The 23,778-nt window shown below is 43.6% G+C and overlaps 1 protein-coding gene across 4 annotated transcripts in view; it reads right to left on the bottom strand.

Annotated features, from left to right (window-relative positions):
* The window catches only part of DAB1 (DAB adaptor protein 1), a 413,306-nt gene that overhangs the window by 273,959 nt on the left and 115,569 nt on the right, over positions 1 to 23,778 (bottom strand). The gene's annotated exons all lie outside the window — the stretch shown is intronic.

Raw genomic sequence — 23,778 nt, 5'->3', positions numbered from 1 at the left:
ATTACTGCTTGTATTTACTATGCACTTACTATATACTAGACCTTCAGACACTTCCTGCCTTATCTCATTCGATCTTGTGTAAATGGAATAAATGTATTCCCTGTTTACAGACAACAGTCCCACCCAGAACCTATCCATCCATCTGAGAGTTCTGTTTAAAAAATAAACATTTTACAAGTTCTTTATTAAGATGAAGAAATAAATTTTCCAATCGTACAATCAGTTCTGGCTTCACTCCCCACACTGAAACCTACTTAATCTGGAAAGGCTGACCTTGAAGACTGGTTTCATCTCTGAAAGAATAATGAGCCACATCTCTTAATCTTGATAGTAAGAGATGGCGTAATGAGAACACCTAACATAAAAGTCATATGAAATTATAGTAAGACATAATAATGAGGAAGTTCCCATTGTATCCAAAGATACCCACTTTGCTTTTCTTAACAAGCAACTATTTGTTTTTAAATGAAAGAGATACTGAATGAAAAGTGTTTGAGCTAGATACTTTAACATAACAACTACAGAAAATGGAAAATTATCTTTCTAAAAAGGGATCCACAAAATTGCATGCAAAATGTAAGAACTTGTTCTGCTAGGTTTGTACCTCTCTGTCACATTCCATTAGCCCTTTTCTCCTTCTCAGACAACAGACAACATTCTATGGGGCATAATTAAGTCACAAAATTTGGTCATATATGAACTTAACTTTAATGATAAAGTATAACATTTATTATACCAACACAAGAAATGTCTCCTAAGCACCTTCCAGAAAATACTGGTTCATTTATGCGGGTCATGTGGAACCATTTTGGCTCAGAGTACCTAGTCCTAGCCTACTGCCTAGTCTCAAAGCAGCTCAGGCTAGCAGAAGTGTCAGCCATGAGAGGGATTACAATTCGTATGACCAGAGGTCAAACAGGGTACAGAGCAACAGAAGCCATCTTCACATGGAAGAATTATGGGGCCAAACCCCAAAATGATAGGATCTTAAAGAATGATGAAGCACAATAGAAGGAAAAGATCCAAAGGACTCTCAATAAATGCTTGTCTAGGTCCAGAGTGATAGTACAGTGGGCAGGGCATTTGCCTTGCACGTGGTGAACCTGGGTTTGATCCCCGGCATCCTGCATGGTTCCCTGAGCATGCCAAGATTAATTCCTGAGTGCAGATTTACAAGTAACCCCTGAGCATCACTAGGTGTGACCCAAAAAGCCAAAAAAAGTTTACCTAATAAATAAATAAATTTCAGATAGAAGGACCAGCATGTGCATAGGCTTGAAATTACCAACCAGAATAATAAAAGGATGTGTAAGTTTAAGAGGGAGGTAATATGCCTTCTATTGTCCCAATTTTTCCTTCAACTGTTCCTATGGAAACTTTTTTGCCAAGCCTCCTTCCCTCAACAGTTTATGGAACTCTTAAAGTTCAGTTAAAAAAGGTACCTCCAGTATAAAACTAGTCTGATCCCTTGATTTAATGGAACCTCCTCTTACCTAGGTAAGGATATGAGTTAGGGTCACCTCCCAGTCTGAGCCATTTGCAAAAGCAGTGTGACATTGAGGGAGAAACTCAACTTCTCCTGGGACTTTGAAGAATATCTCCTATTCTATGTAACAGCCTCTCCTTCATGGAGCTGTATGTAAGTTCATGTGCACACACACTTTACAGAGGCACACCTCTTAGCAAGCACATCCTAAATATTAGGTATTAGTAGTTTTCTTTGTTAACTGCTCAACATTGCAATGCTCGTATGTGACCACAAGATTCCTATTACTGAGGAGGTTATTTAAGCATTTAGGACTACAAAAACAAATATTTCTAAGGAAAAGTGGCAGGAGGTGAGAGAATCGGAGAGATTTCCCTCTGGCAAGTCTTGTATACAGCAGACATCTAATAAGTACTAAAATAAACTGAACATACCAATGTTACACTATTTTAAAAACTCACTCTTAAAAGTTGGTATATAAAAGTAGGTTGTATTGGGGCCCTTTTCTTCCTCCCACTTTATTGGGGTTTTTTTTGACACACCTTGTTGTTCTCAGAGCTTACACCTGATACTGGGCTCAGGGGTCACTCCTGGTCACTCTGGTGCTCAGGGGATCATATGGGGTACCAGGGATTAAACCTGGGTCAGCCACATGTAAGGCACACATCTTTCATACTTTACTATCATTCCATCCCCTCTTCCTCCCATTTTTTATAAACCACAGGAGAGCATCACTCTCTATTCTGTGATTTTCTCCAGTCACTTGTTCAACAATATGTGATTGTGTTCAAGTGTTATAAGCATTACTTGTGAATTTCTGAAGTACCTTCCTGTATCAATAATGAAAGTCAGCATCCCCGTGAATCAAAACTGAAATCAGGAGGTTGCAGGACAGAGAGTCACAGAGCCTAGACCCCGCCTCCACTTTAATTTTCTCAAAGTCAGAGGTTGAGCAAATGCTGTGAAGTAACTCCAAATTATTTAGGAAATTCGTTTCTTTGTAATTAAGGAGATTAAAGTCCTCAGGGCCAGAAACCATGTGACAACTCCAATCATTTTTCCCCAGTAAAAGCTGTGAAACCCTATCAGTTAAATTCAGGCGCGTCTCGAATTTTGAAATGCTTCAATAATGTTTCTTTGCTCCCCACAATCTGCAGTAATTTAATATTCCTGAAGTGTGTCAGGTTTTTTATAATGAGCTCTTCAAATCTAAATGTGAATTATGTAACCTTCCACTACAGACATTCTGTCTAGTGAGCTGTTTCTCAATGTAAAATCTCATGTTTGAGGATGAGGTAGGAGTACAGGTGGGGATGGGGTGGTTGCAAGAACATCAAACCATGAAGTTGCAGAACACAAAGCCAAGGAAGGAAATAGGCCTTTTTTATAAAGAAAGAAGGAAAGAGAAACAGAATGCAAATATCAGAGCAGCTCCAACAGAACTAAAACCTAAACGCCTCAAAACTTAGCTGTGTCTTCCCTCTGCCTAGCTACACCTCCGCTCAAATGCTCCAGAGGTAAAATAGTCCATGTGTATGAGAACCCAACAACTGCCAGATACTATAATACAAAATGTTCAAATATTATCCTGGTCAATCCTTCAGTCATATGAGGAGTTAGATATTATTTTCATCTAAAAAATGAGGCTGAATGCTGAAACTGAGTGTTAAAAGTAGGTAAAGGGACAAACACTACTACTGTTACTACCTGTAGCGCAAACCATAATACCCAAAGAATGGGAGAGAGAGAGATGCAGAGACAGAGACAGACAGACTGAGAGAAGAAACGTATGCCATAAAGGCAGACTGGGATAGGGAGGGGCACGAGGGAAACTGAGGACATCGGTGATGGGAAATGTACACTCATGAAGGGGTAAGTGTTGGAATATTGTATGACTGAAACCCAATCACCAACAACTTTGTAATTGTGTATCTCATTGGTGATTCAATAAAAATTTTAAGAAGGGAGGGAGGAAGGGAAGGAGGGAGGGAGGGAGGGAGGGAGGGAGGGAGGGAGGGAGGGAGGGAGGGAGGGAAGAAGGAAGGAAGGATTAGAGGGAAGGTGGGAGGGAGGGAAGCAGGCAGGCAGGCAGGCAGGCAGGCAGGCAATCCTGGGAAATAGTTTAATTGCTTAACGAGCTTTCCTTGCAAGCACAAGGGTATGAGTCCAAACCTTAGGGCTGCCACATGTGCAGGCCTTTCTTGCCAAGAGCAGAACAGGGACCATCTGGTAAATACCAGGGAATGTTGGAGAATGAAGTCCAACATTCTGTAGCCACCAGAGTAAAGCACAGTTGAGTCCGTCATCAGTAGATGTGAATTACGGCGTAAGTTTTGATACAAAGCAAGCCATCTGCAGGTATTAAAATGTCTTCTCACCTACTGTTTATAGTTTTCAGGGGGAAAATGTGTGATTATACCACAGAGAAGCTGGAAAATACTTTGATTAGGTTGTCAAAATTTGCATTAATGAAGAGAGGCAGATTATGTGATACTCTGTGAAGACCACATCACTCTTGCAGAGGATTTTGGTGGGAAGATTACACAGAGAACACATCTTTGATTTGGGGAAAAGAGCTGTAATTTTAAACAGAGAGCAGGAAAGACACAAAGAAGGGCTGTAAAGTAAAAAGAACCCAACAAATAGCTGCATACCTCTACAGATTTCTGTACGGGAAAGAAGGAAATGTTTCCAAGGAAACTCTTGGGTCAATATCCAATATGGATACAATGGCAAGTGAAGCAAAAATATTACACAAATTGCAAATTTACTTAATTTGATAACTTCATTGCACCTTTGCGATAGACTATAACTAATTTTATAAAATATACACCAAAGATTTAGGAATAAAGGGCCAAAAACACATAAATCTTGCTTTCAAACAGGGTATAAAAAATCACATGCACACATGCATGTTTCCAAAGCATATCTGTCTGAAGATACAAAGATACAAAGAGAGAAAACACAAATGATAAAGCAAATGAAATAAATCACCAAAAATCTAAGTAAATCCATACAGCATTTTTCATATAGCCTTATTCCTTGGGTTTCTCCTGTCATCCTGAGACTATTCCTAAATAAAATATTTGAAGCCTAGCTCAGGTTCCAACATAGAGAGGGCTGTCTCTGTGTCCATTTGTCACTTACTTAGTTTTCCTCTCTGTTCAGCCTAACCCCAGTTCCCGAGCAGACTTGCTTTCCAATTCCCAAGTCTAGTTGAGTATCACATGAGTTCATAGCTGTCAGTTCTTATTTCAGAAACCAACTTCCCTTGGCATCTCTCCATATTGCCCAAGATGGCATAGGTCTCTGGCCCAAGATTGTTCAGATATGGGCTCTTTCTTCCTGAGCTCTGAACCCCTTCTCCAATGTTCTGCCTCCAAGATAGGGATTTGCCACAAATGTGTTTTCTACCTGTCCTGGTGGATCACAGCAAGCTCCTGGCTCAGTGAAAGAGCACCTTTCCTGAATCATCTACCTGTCCACCCCAGGCAGCAGCTGACAACAGTGAACTCCCTTTTATTTACTTATCTTTCGAGGGCCACAACCAGCAGTGCTCAGAGCTTACTCGTGGCTACGCATTCAGAGAACACTCATAGTGGGAATTAGGGAACCACGTGGAGTGTTAGGGATTGAACTCCGGTTGGCTGCATGCAAGGCCACTGTCTTCCCTCTGTACAATCATTGCAATTGCTCCCTTTTTAAAAAAAAATATGTTTGGGCCACAGTGATAGTACGGCAGGTAAGCATTTGCCTTGCCTGATCAGGATGCAGCCAACTCAAATTTGATTCCTGGCATCCTTAATCCTATATGGATCCCAAGTACTGCCAGGAGTAATACCTGAGTGCAGATCCAGGAGTAACTCCAGAGCATCTCCGGTGTGATTATATATATATATATAATAAATTGGGCTGGAGCGATAGCACAGCGGTAGGGCATTTGCCTTGCACGCAGCCAGCCTGGCCAAGCTGGGTTCGATTCCTCCACTCCTCTCAGAGAGCCCGGCAAGCTACCAAGAGTATCTCACCCACATGGCAAAGCCTGGCAAGCTACCCGTGACGTATTCAATATGCCAAACACAGTAACAAGAAGTCTCAAAACGGAGATATTACTGGGCCTGCTCGAGCAAAATCGATGAACAACAGGAGGACAGTGTTGTGACAGTGTTACAGTATATATAAATATATATGTGTGTATGTATGTATATATGTATGTATAATTTGGCTACAAAATCATTCTTCTAAAAAATGGGAGTAAAAAGTGAGTTATTTTCTGGGATCCCATAGCTACATTCATGAGAGTGGCTAAGGGATAAGTACAAGGACTATGGGAACTTGAGCAGGATAAAATATATTCCACCCCCTTTCTGGGTTTTGGGCCACACCCAGTGGTGCTCAGGGGCTACTTCCAGCTCTGCACTAGAAGGTTGTTCCTGATGGTGCTTTGCAGACCATGTGGTTTCCAGGCCTGAAGTGGGATCTGTCACCTGTAAGGCAAGTGCCTAAACCCTGTGTTTGACCCTAAATCCTCTCTTTCCTGATAAGGGAGCACCATCCTCTAAGCACAGACAGAGTCAGCATTTGTTTTGACCAAATCCCCAAGAAAAATATTCCAGTTCACCAAATTCTAACTTTAAAGCATTGAAGGCCACAAATTGATTATCTGCCTTACTATAAACTCAAATAAAGCTTAATTGGCCAAATAAGTATAAAAATCACAGAGGTAGGTAGGAATCCACTCTTGGCCTGAGTCCTCATTCTTATGTTTAACTGACATTATGGGGAAAATCTCAGGTAGGGGCTGGAGAAATAGCACAGCAGATAGGGCACTTGCTTTGCACATAGACAACCTGGAATCTATCTCTGGCATCCCATATGGTCCGCCAAATTGTGCCAGCAGTGATCCCTCACTGAGCACAGAGTCTAGAGTAAGCCCTGGGCACTGCTGGATGTGCCACCTCTCAAAAAAAAAAAGAATTCTAGGCAGCTTAGAGAAAATTTAGATAGAAAAACATTTTTAATAGGATAAAAAAAGATAAAATAAGAAATGATGGAAGCCAGAGCAAAAGATAGCAAGGAACTAGAAATGAAGGCAACAGTACAACAGGACACCCAAAAGGTCAGCATAGTTTCAGAAGACAGGATCTGCTTCTGGTGATGATAACAGCTGACGTGTTCAGTTTCAGGTTTTTCCAACCCATGCTCAAATAAAGCATCCCCACCCTGCTGTGAACCAAAGGAGAATGAAAATGATCTAAAGGCGTTAATTCATCCAACACTGACTGGTAGCAGGGACACTTACATCAGCACTGTCACAACAAAAATATCAAACAGGAAATTTTCACTGTTCCTTAACTTATGCTGAGCATGTCATATAAAAGAATAATCGTTTAAAAGTAATCATTTTAAACAGGTTCAAAACAATGTGTCTCCTATGGCTTTTATTCTTTATGGATATAAAAGATTTTCTTTTTTAAATTAAGTTTTAAAAATAAGTCAGTAAAATAAAATTTAAAAAATAAAATTGATTTTGAAAATCAGTTAGATCTTGATCTACAGCTCTCTAGTGCACTGGCTTTTCTAGGGTAAAAATCTAGAAAGAAAACAAAAACCATGTTGTTCAGTCATTTTTAAAATGAAGTATTGTTGATTATGGTGACATTATACAGAGACCTGAATAAATGAGAATAAAGATAAGCCATGCAAAAGTATTTGGAGGAAACAAAGGTGCTGAATCCCAGAAGGCAGACTCCATGCTTTTTGTACAGTTTTGTATCTATCAACCTTCATCAGGACTGAATGGACAAAATGTGTTACCTTATTCAGATTCAAAGTGAACAGAAGTCAGATCCAGATTTCAGCAATATTAAGGGAACTTATGTGACAGCAACATGGCATGCTTACGAGCATTTCATTTAACTAATGGACCACACAGTTTCATTAAGTATTTATTGCACCATGAAAATTCATTGGATAAACTCAGTGTATCAGATAGAAAATCAAATATATGAACCTAAAATAATTCCATAACGTTTCAATATGTTTAGTCCCACTTACATCAAACCTTTCAAAATTCTCAGCTATTTTACGAAAATGTATTAGTAGGTGGTTAATGTATTAATAGCTGTTCTAGGGGCTGGAATCCTGCCTGCCTATGTTTTCAACCACCAATCCATGAACCTTCTGGTCTTCCCAATGCTATAACATTAAAAACTACTAGTCTGCTACTTTAGTTAAAACCTCTGACCTAGGGACTAGTATGCAAGATAAATGCCAAGGTTCAGTGCTGAAGAGCACTGGGGTCAGAATGATAGTACAATGGGAAGGCACTTGCCCTGCATTCAGCCAACCTGGGTTCAATCCCTAGCACCCTAGATAATCCCCCAAGTCTGTCAGAAATGTTCCCTGAGCCCAGAGCCAGGGAAGTGACCCCTGAGCACTGCTGTGTATGCCTCCTTTCCACCAAAAAACTCAAATAAAAGCTGAAGAGTGATGATATGTATAACTTTAGCCATTGCAGCTACTTCACACTCTGACCCTCAGTTTTCCTCAACAATGCAGTGAGTTTCACAGAGGTCCAGTAATTGTCCTTAAGGAGTGTTCCAGAAAAGCTACAGCAGATGAAGGGAGGAGACAGATTAAGCTCTGTGTTGTCTATTCATAATTATTATTATCTACAAATCAGGAGACATTCATTTTAATATGCACGTCAGGGTAGCACAATGCACGGGAATTCATAGATAAAATGTATACTCCAGTATGCAGACTACAGAAAGTATTCGCAGATGGGGGGTGGGGCAGGGGGAGTCACTGGCAGGTGACCTAGGACCACCACAGTGTCTGACTCTGGGTGACTCTGTGGAGATGATGCCAACCCAGAATCAGTCAGGGACTAGAGATAGAGAGGCTGGATCCAAGGAAGGCAGCTGGGAACCCTTCATTCACTGGGCTCCTTAAAATCATGTGCTCTCTCACCCTTACCACAAGCCCAACAACACTAGCCATGTTCATCCCTTTACTTAGTACCGTATCCAAGATATGAAAACAACCAAAATGCTCAGCTATGGGTGAATAGCTCAAGAAGTTGTGGTCAATATACGTAATAGAATACTATGCAGTACTGAAAAAGAACTAAATCATGTGACTTGCCACAACATGGACAGAACTAAAGGCATCATGCTGAGTGAAATCAGAAGGAAAGAACAAATACAGAATGGTCTCTCTCATCTTTGAGACTTAAAGCTTCACAGCCAGGAGCAACAAAAGGGCCAAGGGCAATAACACGATGGGAGAAATGAGAGACCTGATCCAAAGACCTGAGTTTGGGGAGGAGAAGTTGACTAGGAGGGGCATTCAGGTCCTTGGGGGAAGCAAATTGGGCACTGGAGATGGATATGGTGTTGGAATTCCAAGCATCGGAGACCATTATCAGCAATATTGTAAATCCACAGAACCTCAATCAATATATTTACAAACTAGTAGTTTCTGATATAAAAATAAATAAATCAAAGCAAAGCTTGTGCTCTTCCTTTTTCCTTTCCTTAGATGCTCCCCACAAGTACAGCTTCAGCAGAAAAGTAATGCAAACACCAACCCAGTTCTTTCTAACAGAGGTGAAACAATAGGACTCGCGGCTTCAGCACCTGTCAGGGCATAGCAGCCCCTTGCTCCTGGAGGGAGGGACGCCTCTGGGCCTAAAGACTGTCCCCTGGCCCCAGCACAGGGACTAGGACCCCTATTTCTTCCACTGCTCGTAAAGAGGCACCTCCCTTTGGGACAGTTGGGGAATCGCCCCCTGCACAGGCCCCTAAGTCTGGCAGGTGACTTGGATACCCCCTGTGCAAGATGCCAGCCTGTGTTCTTCCTACCGCCAACTTTGAAGATAACAACATGCAGGGGGTGCAGAGAGAGCAAATAAAGGCAGTACACGGTTTAAGTAAATCAGCAGGTGAAGCTGCCAAATGCAGCATTTGTTTATTTAAAAACCCCTTCACTGGAACTGCCTCATTAAACCCTTGTCTTTTCTTCCTGCAAGACCCCGGGGATAGCAAAGACTGTTATGCAAACCTCCTGTGCAGGGAACAGAAGGAGACTGCAGAAGTCCTGATAAACGGGAGACTTCGCAGAGCCTCCTGCCCCGGCCAGAGGGGGCAGGCTGCCCCCTGAGCACTCACGTGAGCACTGGATAAAAGCCTTCTGCGGGAACAGGTGAGAAGGCCACCTTTGGGCAGTCTCCCCACCCTCCCTCCCATCCTCCCCAGATTTGTCTCTCTCCCACCAGCCTGAAGCATGAGCAATGTCCCAGGAGCAAGTTTGTAGGAAATGTAGATGTCTTAGATCTGCAGACTCTGTGACTCAGTGGCTACATCATGAAGGAGCTGGAAGTATTTGTCTTCTGGAGGTGAATTCCCTCATGGAGGGCACTTGAGGTAAGAAGCACTGAAGAGCAGAAGCCTCTCGGTGACCGTCTGACTGGACCCCATTCTCGTTCTGCTGGTCCTGCTGTTCTCCACCAATCCAAGACACCAGGTCTGTCCAGTTCACTTTGCCCAAGGGGGTCGGATGCTTCTTCCATTGCCAACACACAGTTTTAATTTTCCTCTAATGTCTCATCTGCACCTTCCTTTTGGGATGATAACAGGATGTCTCCAATTCCTTTGCTTTGATAATGATTGGCCATACTGGACAACGGCTGCAAAGGGGCCACTCAAATGCATTGTCGCAGGGGCCCTCAACCAAAAGTCCCATGGGGGGCTCCCACACAAAAACCACCTGCCACAGTGATAAGGGGTGGGTGGGAGTGGGGAGTGTTGTCCTGGGACCATAAAGGGAAATCTTTCTCCTGTTCATTTCCTGATTTGAGAATTTCCCACAAAGGCTGAGCCATCCCCCTGGCAGGCTAGTGAGCAGCTGATACAGAAGAAGCTGCTTCTCTCCTTGATGTTCCCAATCCTCCCAAGGACCATCTCCCATCCATGAGGAGGCTCTCTAGAGCCAGTACATCACTGCCCTCCCTCCAAGCTCCCTGCATCTCACAGGACTCCCAAACCTGGCAGCACTTTTCCCAAGGAGCTGGGGTAATGCTGATGTTTAGACAAGCCCTGCTGTGACTGGTCTGCCTGTAGGAATAGCCTGGGCACTGGTGGGGGAGGGAGGGGGTGATCCAGCTCTCCAGATGACTACAATGTGCAAAAGAGTAGAAACATGGGTATCTTGGTTAGAAGAATCCCTGGGAACTTTCATGGCCAGTGTCTGCCTGTTTCCCAGTCAGGTTGTGTGCCCCATGTAGCACCTTGGGGTGGGGGGATCCAGACCAGATAAGGAATGTGCACACTGACCACCTGCTGATAAGCCTGGAGGGGCAAGGAAGGAGCAAGGACAAAGGGCATCCAGAGAGACTCATGCTTTCTTTATCCAAAGAGTATCTGGTGAGAAAGAATGTAGATTATTAGGACTGGAGAGATAGCACAGAGGCTAGGGCACTTAATCTGTATGCAGCTGACCCAGGTTCAATGCCCTGTACCCTGTACGGTTCCCCTAGCATCATCAGGAATGATCTGTAAGCACAGAACCAGGTGCAAGCTCTGAGCATAGTTGGGTGTGGCACATACAAACACACACAAAAACAAAGACAGATCTAAAAAGAATTTGGACTTCAGAGGTGCTGGGGCTTGGGTGAAATTTTAGGGTCAGCAGGGAGGCAGGGAGAGAGACACTCTGACAATTGTCTTTCTGAGGACTGGAGGCCAGGCTTTAGGGGTCAGTAGGCAGAGTAGGGAAAACAGAATAACAACCCCCACAAATGTCTGCCTCTCAATCCCCAGAATTGGCGAATGTATTCTAGTTTTGCCTGGTGAAATCCCATGTATTTCCTGCACTGCTGGGCTTATGGCCCAGTCCCAGCAGAACACAGTACCAGGATGTGATTCCTTACCCAGGAACAGCTCCTTGGCCAACAACTGCCTTCTGTCCTGGTAGACGAGCTAGACCCAAAGCAGATACAGAAGAGAGGTATATTATATCTCCCGCACCTCAAGCTGCAATATGGGCATGTCCAGGCATCAGGGGGCATGTGGGAAAGGAGGACAAGGGGATGTGGTGAGGCAACAAGGACCCTCACACCCAACCTGCCCTCCCCAGGGCAGAGCTGAGTCAGTAGGAGGGGAGGATGGAGAGGAGGGCAGAGAAAGGTTCTTTGCAGCAAGAGCAGAACTGGGATACTGATGCTATATCATTTCTGAACCCTTCAGCATAGCACTATTCATTTCCTATAACTGGCAAAAAAAATAAACAAACAAATCAACAAACCAGCAACATCACTAGGCTTTCAAATCACTTGGTGAAGACCAAGTCCAGGTGGCAGACATTATGTTAGTCCCTGGGGTCCCCTTTCCTACCACTGGGAAGTGAAAAGTGGAGGTAACCTTGAATGGTGCTGAGAATACCTAAGAGAATACATGCAAATGTCCTGGGATTATGAAAGGGGCTCATTACACATTGTTTGCCTTTCTCTCTCTGTACATCATTTGCATGCAATTATTTGGGAAAAAAATGAGAAACTTCCCCATATTTACTTTCTATACTGTACACATGCTAGTTAGCCAATATAGACTGTCACCATGAATCAAAAAACAATTCCCTGAGAAACGAATGCTGCTCTGAGACAAAAATCTACTAACTTAGGAACTTCAGGCTCCCACTTGACACATCCTATCCATGTCCACACCCCAGTTTCTCCTCCTTCATAAATACAGGTAGGAGCCATCAAGGCAAGATGGGCACCCAGAGACTGGATCATCCCATGTCAACCTGTCACTGCTTCAAACTCAATGTACCCTTTGTGGTCCATCAGGAAACACATGATAAACTCAAAGAAAGGTTGTTTTAGAAAAGCTAATGCAGGGATTACTTATACAAGAGACAGCAGTGTTGAAAGAATCCCCCAACCCTACGCCCACTTCCAAGAACAAAGCAGTGTTGCCCAGATGAAAAAGAAAAACACTCATCTCTTCTGGTACAAAGCCAAAGTTATGGGGGTTGGGGGGATGGAGACAGGGAAAGAGTCTGGAGAAACACCCTTCAGCCTAGAACACAGAAGACTTAATAGCAACTCAGGCAGGTAGATAGAGGATGGTTCAAATCAAAGGGTTCTTTTTCTTCCTGCCCTCCAGCCTGATGCTCAGGATGCTCTGGTGGAGCAGTCAAGAGGTAAAGAAGCCCAGGAAGTGGTGCAGTCAACAGAGTCTCCCAGGGAGAAAAAGTAGAGCTGGTAGAGTATACCTCAAGAATTGAGTATACCTCAAGAAGCGAGCAGAAGCCACATAGCCCCAGGGCTGAGCTCAGGGGCCCTGCACCAAGATATCTTAACATAGTCCATCCCTTTCAAACTTCCCGAGGCACACCAGGACCACAAAACAGAGGGAAGACATGAAGAAGGGCAAACAGAGCTCTGTTTGTAGGAAACTTCCCAATGCGGTATTCTGTGCGGACACCCCATGGGCTTCACCCCCGTATCTACACGATTCGGAGAGGTGAAAATACTTGCTCTTGTTCCGAGGAGTGTGTTAGGATGGATGGAAACCTCAGGTCACAGTTTTGCTTCGGGGGTTTCCCCAGATGTTGAACCCCAGTGCATCTGATCCCCATCATGGTGTTTCCAGAAAGATCTCCTGTCCGGTTTCAAGGATCAATTTTGAACCCATCAATTCCTGGTTCTTTGACCAATGGAGGTCTCAGAGGGTCTTTTATTTCTCTTCATCCCTCTTAGCCCTGTGCTCACCACATGCAAGAAGGTCCCAAGTGGAAGAGAACAAATCAAATGACAAGATATTTGCTAGCCCCACAATTTGTATTTTCCTCCATTTTAAAAACCACTTTGCCAAATACTCAGACTGTTTCCTCTTTAAGCAGGCCAATGTTAGTCTTTTTTAAAATTATTATTGCTATTATTACTTACACACAGGTCATATAGGGATTCACAACTAACTCATCACTCTCACAAGAAGCTCCAGGCCCCTTGACTATTGAAACAAGCAATTAGCAAATTTGAAAATTGGTCTAATTTTTCCCTGCCAAGTATGAAGATTTTCAATAGCCTTGCACAAAATTTGAGGGAAAAAATTATTACTCATTCCTTTAAGCACAGCCACTATTTTAAGATGGACTCTGGTATTAGTCTTTGTTAGTATTAATAAAAACAGTAAAATGATTAATAAAACCACTTTCTCTCCCTGGCAGTTGTGTGTGGGGGGGGGGGGGACTAATATGTGTGAAAATTTCCTGGTGAGTGTTTCTAAACCACCTCCCACTTCTCACCCCTACTTCCTCCCTGACACTTGGCCATTGATCCTTACCTGTAGAGGTGACCCCAGGTGGAGTGTGGACCTGAGGCCTAAACAACTCTTTTCTCCATCCTCCTCCCCATTCTCACTGATGAGTTGACGGCAGCCTTTTGGGAATGTAGGGATAATGAAAGGAAAGGGATTTTGGAGTTTCTCAGATCACCCTGATGTCCCTGTTATCATGGGGCATTCTCTCCCCAATAATTACTGTCACTGTGTGCTAACTCCTTCCTTTGTCATACAACTCCCAGAGTAGTTCTGTGTTCCTTCATGGACAACTATGTTTAGGTCTCTGGAATCTATTTATTTATTATTTATTTATTTATTTATTTATTTTTGGTAAATAAAGAAATACCTGACTTCTGTGTCTATTTTATAGATTCTTATAGAGTATTAGTTCTAAACTTGGGATAAGGCTGGGGGCAGGAATGAAATAATGAAGGAAATGATGTGCTGCCGGCATGTTACCTGACTTCAGTCCTCTTCTCTTAGCCCAGAGGGTAAGGCCTCCATCCCCCTCTGCTGAATCTGGACCACACCCCTTGCTAAGTCTACTGAATTTAGATCACAACCCCTCCCCTGGCTGCTGAATCTAGGCCACACCCCCTCCCCTGTCAGCTGAATCTAGGCCACACCCCATCCCCCCTGTCTACTGTAGTTAGGCCACATCCCCTTCCTCTCTGCAGTATTATGGCCACACCCCTTCCCTGTCTGCAGCATCTAGGCCACACACCCCTCCCTGTCTGCTGAATCTAGGCCACACCCACTTCCCTGTGGGCTTAAATTGGGGCATTTATGAAAATTCCATTTTAAAAGTGGAGAATGCAGCCATAGAGTTAGTACAATAGTTAAGGTGCTTACTGAGCATGTGGCCTACCCAGGACCTAGCACTGCACGGTCCCCCAAGCACAAAGACCAGAAATAACCCCCCAGAATCTATGGATATGAACTAAATTCCACTCCAAAAAAGTGGGAATATCATATACGCCTTTGAAAAATGTCTTTTCCTCTAGCTCAAGTCAAGAACTTAAGATGGAAGGAAGGTAGAAATTTAAAAAATTTCAAGAGTGAAATATAAGCTGATATATTTTGAAAGAACAATTTAAAAACCTGTCAATATGATGTGCAAGACTGTTCATTTCCTAACTGTAGTCTACCATTCTATTAGCACATTGCCACAAAATCCTAAGAAAACACTAAGTCATCTCCAATAACGATAGTATTCTATGGCTAAAAATTGTACACTCACATCTATGTATCCAAATTAAAAAATTCTCCTAAGTCCCTTTGAAAACACAGAATAGGAATTTTGATCCTCAGGATAAAACTTGGGAAACGAGGCTCTGAGAAGAAAATTGACCCCTCAGAAGTCAGCACTAGTAGATTCTGTGTTCATGTAAAGACTATTCACAAGCTTCCTGCCGAGATTCAGGAAGTGAGTGAATTGGATAGCTGGATGAGGGCTTTGAAACTTTTCCCACACAGAATCTCTTTTGACCCCTTCCCCAGTTTTACATAACCCCACAGTTACATTGTGTCTATAAAATAAACAATACAAATCAAATATTTACTAAATGATGTTATTAAAAGTAAAAGAGTTTGTAAAAAACATTTATGACTCTAAATGGGGCTCTGATCCATAGTTTCAGAAGCTAGGATACAAACGAGTACTTCACAAACATATTGCTCTCTTTCCAAAAAAAAAAAAAGCCTGAAGAAAGACTGCAAGTCTACCTTCTTTAAGAGAACAGAAAGGAGCCCGCGATAGCACCTGAGGTTTCTATCACAGCCTGGATCATTCCAGTACCTTGATTTCATAATTACACAATGTCTAACTTCATTCTTGTTTACAGAATTCTTGCCTTAAGAACAAGTTGTAGTTAGAAATATCTCAAAAAAAGGAGGGGGGGGGAAGAAAAGAGGAGGATACCTTTCAAGGAATTCAAAATCAGTAAGACTTACAGCTTTGAATGTAGACATGCTGTACAAGCAGGCCTGTCTATAGAACATAATCTATCAACACTCAGACTCCAAGTATTTCCCTAGAACTTCAGCCACAGGCAAGAAATTGCTCAGAGGTTCATTTCCTACCCTAGAGAAAAAATCTTCAGCATGCTAAAATCAAACAAAACTCAGCCATTCCAGTGAATTAATTTCTAATGAAGAGATTTACTTAAGAGTTTTCAAAAAAATAATCCATGAATGCTACGTTACCCATCTGATCATGTGGCCAAGCACAGCTCCTAAAGAGACAGCTGTCCTGGCCTTTGCAGGAGCCACCTGACCAAGAAAGGACAAAGTACAAAGCACTGATGTGGATCTCAGTGAGAGTTTCCGTGTGTGGTGGGAAGGGGTTGGCAAGAAGCAATCACCAGTGAAATCTTCTCTCCTTAAGTGAGCAGGACAAGGGGCTTCCCAGGAGCTATTTTCTGTTTCTCCCAGTTTGTCACTCCCCAGTCCCTACCCAGCTTATTCTTCAAGCTACGGATTTTAAGTCCCTCATGCCGACTTCTATGCAAAGGTGGCAGAGAGTAGCCCGGAAAGAAGTCAGGAATAGAGCAAGAGGAAACAAGAACCCCAAGACTCTCTAGAGGGGAGAAGGCAAAGGGCCCCACCCATGCAGGTAGCTGATGGGGGAAGAGCATTTCAGAAGAGGGAAGAGCAAGTCCAAATCCCTGAGGCCAAAAGATGGGAACCTGCATTTTCAAAGACACCTAAGGAGACTGGTACAGAATGCACGTAAGAAGGAGAAAAAAAAGTCTTGCAGGTTTGCAGGTGAGGCCAGAGCCAGGCAGGGAAGGGCCACAGGGTATTCACTGTCTAGCTGCACACAGTCCTGCTCAGGACACTGGGAGCTGGGGCTCTGTGTCAGGTCACTCGGGAGGACTTCCACCAGAGTCAGACTAACCTCTGTGCTTGCCCAGGAATCCTGCTGCCTCCACTTCTGCTGGTGAGAGACTGTCGAAAAGGCCCCACTCTTCAGAGTCAGCACTTCTGTTACAGAATGGGCAGGTGAATCTGCACCTCTCAGAAAAGAGCTGGAGCAAGAGTCAAAGGTCCAGAGGGTACAGGTTGGCAAAAACAGGGACTAAGGACTGGTGTCTGTAGCCACGGAGATGGTGCTGAGTGGTGTGCAGGGTGCCAGGAGGGTGCGGCTGGAAGTAATGGGGGCACAGAAAAGCAGCATGGGGCTGTTGTAGGCACAAAGAGAACCATGTGAGATGGTTGAATAAAGAACTGCCTCCCATCAGGAGGGAGCCCCATGTGGCGATGCACCCCCACCCCAACCCAGGGGGTGGCGAGATTAGATGTGTCTGGCTTTTCTGTGTGGGAAACCAGGGTCACTGACCACATTGGGGAACTGTAGCAGCCATGGAGGAGATCCAATGCCCTGAGCATAGGAAACCCTGCTTCGGAGAAAGAATTCTCTGCAGATGTTTGGGAAAGATCAGGTTATTATTCTGTGCCCAAAGGCTCCTGCCTCTCTCCATCTGCAGACCCGCCTGGCAGTGACTCAATCCGTACATGTTTATGGCCCTGCTCCTTGCTCCCAATAAATCAACAGTCGGGTGAACTCATCAGGAGGAATAAAGTTTTCTGGTTGCTTTTCTCCCTAGAATTTCCTCACCATTTACTTCCCACAGAATCTATATCCAGAAGAAGGTCATGAGTAGAAATTTCAATAGAGTCAATTGAACTGTCGTCTGACTGTGTGTCTGTGTTGTGTACATTGTGAGTGTATGTGTGTCTGTTCATGTGGATGTGTACATATATATATGCATCTGTGCATGTGTATGTGTATGCATCTTTGTATGTGTATACATGTGCCTGATATAGGTGTGTGTGTATACACATGGATGCACACCTATATGTGTGCATTGGAGTGCATGTATACATGTGTGCATGTGTTTGTACATGTGCATATCTATGGGCTTAAATACATGTGTGTGTATGTTTGTGCGTACATGTGCATACATGATCACATGCATATTACACAAGTGCACACAGAAACACACAAACACATAGATACACATACATGTGTGCACACACACATACAGGTACACACATAGACACACACATATAAACATTTACACATACACATTTGTGTGTGCACTTATGTATGAGTGTGTTGTGTCTATGTGTATGTGTAGGTGTTTATATGTGTGTGTCTATGTGTGTACCTGTATGTGTGTGTGCATATATGTATGTGTATCTGTGTGTTTTGTGTGTTCCTGTGTGTGCTTGTGTAACATATCTGCACATGCATGTACACTTGTGCATTTGTGTGTGCATGCATGTATGTGTACGAGCAAGTGGGGTTTTTTTTCTTCACATTTGTCAAGGAAACCAGGGTCACAGAACTGAGGGGGTGATGATTCCAGTGACAAAATAGAGGCTCTGAGGCCAACTCAGTTGAAGTTTAATTCCTGGCTCTGAACTTCACTGTTTGGTTGCATCACTGAACTTAAATCCTCTTCTCTAGAATGAGAATGCCAAATCTTTCTTGGGCTACTTTAATTGGGGGTGGGGGGGTAATAAATAAAGTCCCAGGCCCACCACAGTTCCTTAGTCTCTAAGAGTTATCAACTTCATGAAAAAAAAAAGTCTTGGACAATTTCTCCTCATTTTATTCCCTGTAACTAAACTCCATACTTTAAGTGAGCTCATTCTATTAGCAGCAAGCACCAGAATCCAGAGCAGAAAAAAATAGAGACCTTTTTTCCCCCCAGTGGGAATACAGAGGTTCAAAGAGGAGAGCATGACACCCTTACGTGAGTGATGCCTATGGTCACAATTCATAAACTTCTTTGTGATGCTCAGCTAACCCCAGACAGCATAGCCTCCTGGATTAAATGCCAGAGTTCAGGTCAGCACATGGGCACTCAGGAGTAAATTCAGTTGTTGTGATCCCCAGAATCACTCCTGGATTTATAAACACAGACTGTATCCAGGAGAGTGGAGGGAAGTGCCCTGCAAACCTGGGATGTAGGAGAGCTATCTTCCCAAAGGTTCCACATGCAGTGACAGCTGGTAGACAGCCTGCTGCATGCAGCTTGAATCTGGTACTTTACACCAGCTTACCCAAGCACTCTAGGAGGCAGCCCATACTCCATTTAGCAGGACAGGGGTGCCGTGTGGCTAGAACTGCCTGCTCTCAGGCCACTTGGCCAGCTGAGCCTGATAGTCCCTGTGTTCACTCTCAGAGATCCCAGGTTGGCCTGTATGCCCAACAGTCTTAGAGTGAGGCTCTCTGAGAAGAAGAACCTGATTTTCTACCTCCTTTCCTTGCAGAAGATGGGGTGACTTCAGGGTGTGGAGAGTGCTTGTGTATTTGATTTGAGGTTAAAAGAAGAGGGGTATACTGGTGATATCAGGAATTGAACCCAGAGTGTCATACACGTAAAGTAAGTGCTCTAGTGCTCTACCACATTCTTGGACCCTCCCCTGCATGGTTTTTGTCCTTTTTTGTTGCTCTATCTATTATTTCTCTGAATTTGGGGGTCACACTTGGCTACTTTCTAGGGCTGCTTCTGTCTGAGGTCAGGAATTGCTTCTATAAGTGTATAGGGGAGAAGGCAGCTGGGGACTCACTCCAGATCTCCTGAATTAGAAAGTATGTGCTCTGCCCATTGCACCATCTCTCTGGCCCACCCCTGCATGGTTTCAGATAAGCAGCATATCCTCCATAAACTCTCCCAGGCTTTGTGATTTTCAGAGGCTTTGGAGGTTTCTTCCTCATGGCTGTTTCCTCTATAGAAAACGTTAAAGTAATAACCTATGATGATGTTAGTATAAAGGCAGACAGAACCATCAACCCTAAAAGTACATCCCCTTCTGGTTGTAAAGAGGTGAGAGCAGATTGTGTGGGATCCTAAAAAGTGCCATGTGGTCCATGTCCCACCACCGCCACCGACATTCAAGCTCGTCTACCAGCCTTGTTCTAGAAACTCATACATAAATCTCAAAAAAGATCAACTAGCCACAAAAAGTTCTCAGACACCCATTCCTGGTTGAAACCTCCAGAGCAATCTTGAAGGGTGATGGGCCAGCTTCCACCCTAATAAAGCCCCAGCAGCTGTTCCTGGATCCCCAGATTCCGAGAATCTAATGTGCTAAAAATTTCAGGTACACATATTTTTGTTAGCTGCAAACTCCAGGTCTTCTCAGAGTAGGGGTGGGTAACCTCCCAGACCTCCCCACATTTCCAGAAGTACCAGCACATGCCCACATCTCACCACCGCTGCCATGTAAGCTCATTTATCAGCCTTGTTCCAGAGACTCATAAATAAATCTCAAAAGAGATAAACTAGCCATAAAAATTTATTGAACACCTGGTCCCAGTAGAGACCCCTGGGTGATCTCAAGGGGGATGGGTCAACTATTACTGGCAGCCAGACTTTCCAGTTAAATATTCTGGATTAGCTGAAGCAACATCTCCAAACTCTAACACACTGACAATCCAGTAGTAGCACACCAGATTGGATGGGATATAATGTAGAAGCCAACCAATCTGGACTAACAAAAACATTAACACAGAAGGCTTAACTTGCAACAACAGTGTAGTAAACTCTCAGACAAGAACTTAATGTCCCCATGGTAAAAAAACAACAATGTTCACAAATTTTCTTCTATGGAAATATTCTATTAGTCATTTAGTTGTAACAGGAGATATAAAATATTGTGGATTTGCTACAGGGGAGGTTTGAGGGTGGTTAAGAAAATGGAGGGAAGGTGACAGTGGTGGTGGGACTGGTGTTGGAATATTGAATGCTATATGATCATGAACTTTGTAGAGCTCCATGTTTAAATAAAGTGGGAAAACAAAGTACTATGGGGCCTGAGGCACTGCACTTCTCTGGGTTCACACCAGCCTCTGGTTCCTTAGCCAAAGTGAAAGAGATGGCACCTACCTCTCCTGGGGGGGAGGGGACTGGGGGTGCATTGTTGGATAACATTGGGTTGTCTTTACTTCTCCCACAGGGAGCTTAGGTTTATTGAGTTACTCCCACAATAGTGCTCTTTAGGCACACCAAATTCCATCAAGCACGAATAATACTACATTGCTTTTCTCTTTTCTTTATGTATTTTCATGGTTTATTTAGCAATGTCCTTTTTGTATAGACACAGGAAGACAGTTGATGCTCTGCTTTTATAACATGGACTTAATTGACTACAAAATAATACTTACCCCTAGGCATCCGTCATATTTACTTGATTTAACCCTCAGTTGTCTTTACTTTCTAACACCACCAAACGAAGGGTCCCAGCAAAGGGACTGGATAGATCCAGGGCAACCTGCAAGCTACGCTGGCATCGAAATGGGCCAGGCCAAGTGCCATAACACTTAACTACAAGTTAGGAACATGGTCATGAACAAACTCTGTCATGACCCAAAAAGATGTAACTGAATAAGGACCCTGCTGGGGGTAGGAAAGACTAACCTGGCCTGAGGACTGTGCTCTGGGATATACAGCGAGATGTCCCCAGGAAGAGCCAACATTTTTTTTTTAATTGAATCACCATGAGAGCAGTCACAAAGCCTTTCAGTTCAAGTCTCAGTCAGTCATACAATGATCAAACGCCCATCCCTTCACCAGTACACATTTTCTACCACCAAGAACCCCAGTATACCCTCCCCCCTCACAACCACCCCCTGCCTGTGTGGCAGATTTCCACTTTACTCTCTCTCTTTCTACGTTGATTACATTCAATATTACGACAAAAGACCCTGTCACTGTCACTGTCACTGTCCTCCTGTTGTTCATCGATTTGCTCGAGTGGGCCCAGTATCGTCTCCATTGGAGACTTTGTTGTTACTGTGTTTTGGCATATCGAATACATCACGGGTAGCTTGCCAGGCTCTTCCGTGCAGGCGAGATACTCTCGGTAGCTCTCCGAGAGGGGTGGAGGAATCAAACTCGGGTCGGCCATGTTGGCTGCGTGCAAGGCAAACGCCCTACTGCTGTGCTATCGCTCCAGCCCAACAAAAGACCCAACATCATGATTTGGAATTTTCCCCAACATTCAGACCTGCCAAAAAGACATCATTACATAATTTGTTTTCTATTGCTGATTATGATGTCGCATGGCCACAATAGCGGCCACGTAAATTTTGTTTTCTGGTATTTTAGTAATAAACCTAGAGGGATTACTGCCAAAAGCCCCTGGGTTCTGAGATTGGTTTGTGTGCCTCTGGGATCATGGTCATTCAGAAGCCAGAGGAGGCGTTTGAGGGTGGCAACCTGGAGCATTGTCATGAAGAGCCAACATTTAAGCTTAATATATCTCTTACTGTGTTCATACAAAATTACTAGAAATATTATAAGAAGTAAATTTACTATGATTTTTTAAATGGATTACTAGCTGAGGAAAGGAGAAAGCAGTACACCCTAGATGTATCCGACTCTTGCATGGATCTCCTAGTAACCTAGAGTGCTGAAGCCTCAGATGAGATTTTTGTCTTTGAGTTAATCTCCTAGAATTTCCCCTGAAGGTGTGGGTTTACACCTATTTGTTTTTATGATCATGTTCAACCCCACCTACCTGTACCCCCACCCCTCATGATTTCTATATAACTATGCTGTAAGGGTTAAGAGGGGACTAGATGATGACTAGGACTATGATAAGCACTATGAGGATGAGGATGATCGAACTGTGATGACTAGGACTATGACCAAAACTATGACTATGATTGTGCTGTAAGGGGAGAGATGGGACTATGATGGGCAAGAGAGAGAAATATACTATCTACAAACAAGCCTGGGGCCTGTTTCTCCATTCTCCCCCATCTTCGTCCATCTGTTCCCATGGGCTGGCCAGAGGAATGATTCTCGTCCACTGAATGCTCGAGTCCCGCATGCCCAAGTGTGCCCCTGCATGCTTTCTTTTGAAACTCACAGTACATACTCAATCTATAGTTTACCTAGGACCATGCCTGATCCTTAGCAGCCCTTAATATTACCATATAGTTACCACTTAGAAAATGTGACTGTTTAAATAATTCTTTAAAGAATACAGTGCATCTTTGGGAAGGGGAGGCAGGAGTTTCTTCCCTTAGAAATTTATTCATTTATCAACTCCCCAGAGTCCCCCAGTAACTAAGGGCCTGGCCTTGAGGCTCAACAGAGGCTCGGACAAATCATGATCATGAACATAAAAGACATTTTTCTAGAAAAGCAAAAGTTAATCAAAACCTTATTTTTATGTTATAAATATTTTGGCTATAATATATTGAAATATATACACCCATTAGAGCACTTAAAAACAAGTGTCCCTGATACTAGGGGTTGATCCTGAAACTGTGGCCCTGAGTTCTAGGAACAGCACCTCATTTGGATATCCCATGTGATGGTGCAGACAGAACTGGATCCCCCAGTGATAGGGCAGATCTCTGGGAATCCAAATCCCAGTGCTTGCTTCTGTGGTGTGGGGACACCAGCTCTCTCCTATGCCAGGGACACTGCAAGACTCACAGGGTTTCAGGAAGGTCACTAGGAAATTTACCAGGGCCTATCACAGAATACTAATCCTTGATGATGTGCCTCAAAAGTAAGTAAGCAATGGACAGGTAGAAGAACTGAGAGGAGGAGGAAGATGAAGGAGAGGGAGGGAGGAGAGAGGGGTAGGGGAAGGGAAAGAAGGGAGGGAAGGAAGGAAGGAAGGAAGGAGGGAGAAAAAGAGAAGGAGGGAGGGAGAAAAAAGGTAAGGAAAACTGTAGGCAAAATCTGAATTAGTTATTAGTGGCAGAATCAAGCTCCCAAGTAAAGCTAGATTTCCAATCCTAAGTGATGCCCTCTCTACTGCATTATAAATCTACAAGCCAGACATAAATAGTGGTGGGGCAGTTCTCACTTCTGCAAAAGTTACTTGACTAAGAGAAGAAGGGGAGTGAGGACAATAACTCTGGCCACTGAATATTCATCTCTGTCTGGAACCCGAGAAGCATTTTGT

Source organism: Sorex fumeus, unplaced genomic scaffold, assembly GCF_029834395.1.
Source record: "Sorex fumeus unplaced genomic scaffold, SorFum_2.1 ptg000045l, whole genome shotgun sequence".
Taxonomy (NCBI): Eukaryota; Metazoa; Chordata; class Mammalia; order Eulipotyphla; family Soricidae; genus Sorex; species Sorex fumeus.
Note: the sequence above shows the minus strand (reverse complement) of the source record. Positions and strands in the feature narration are given on the sequence as shown.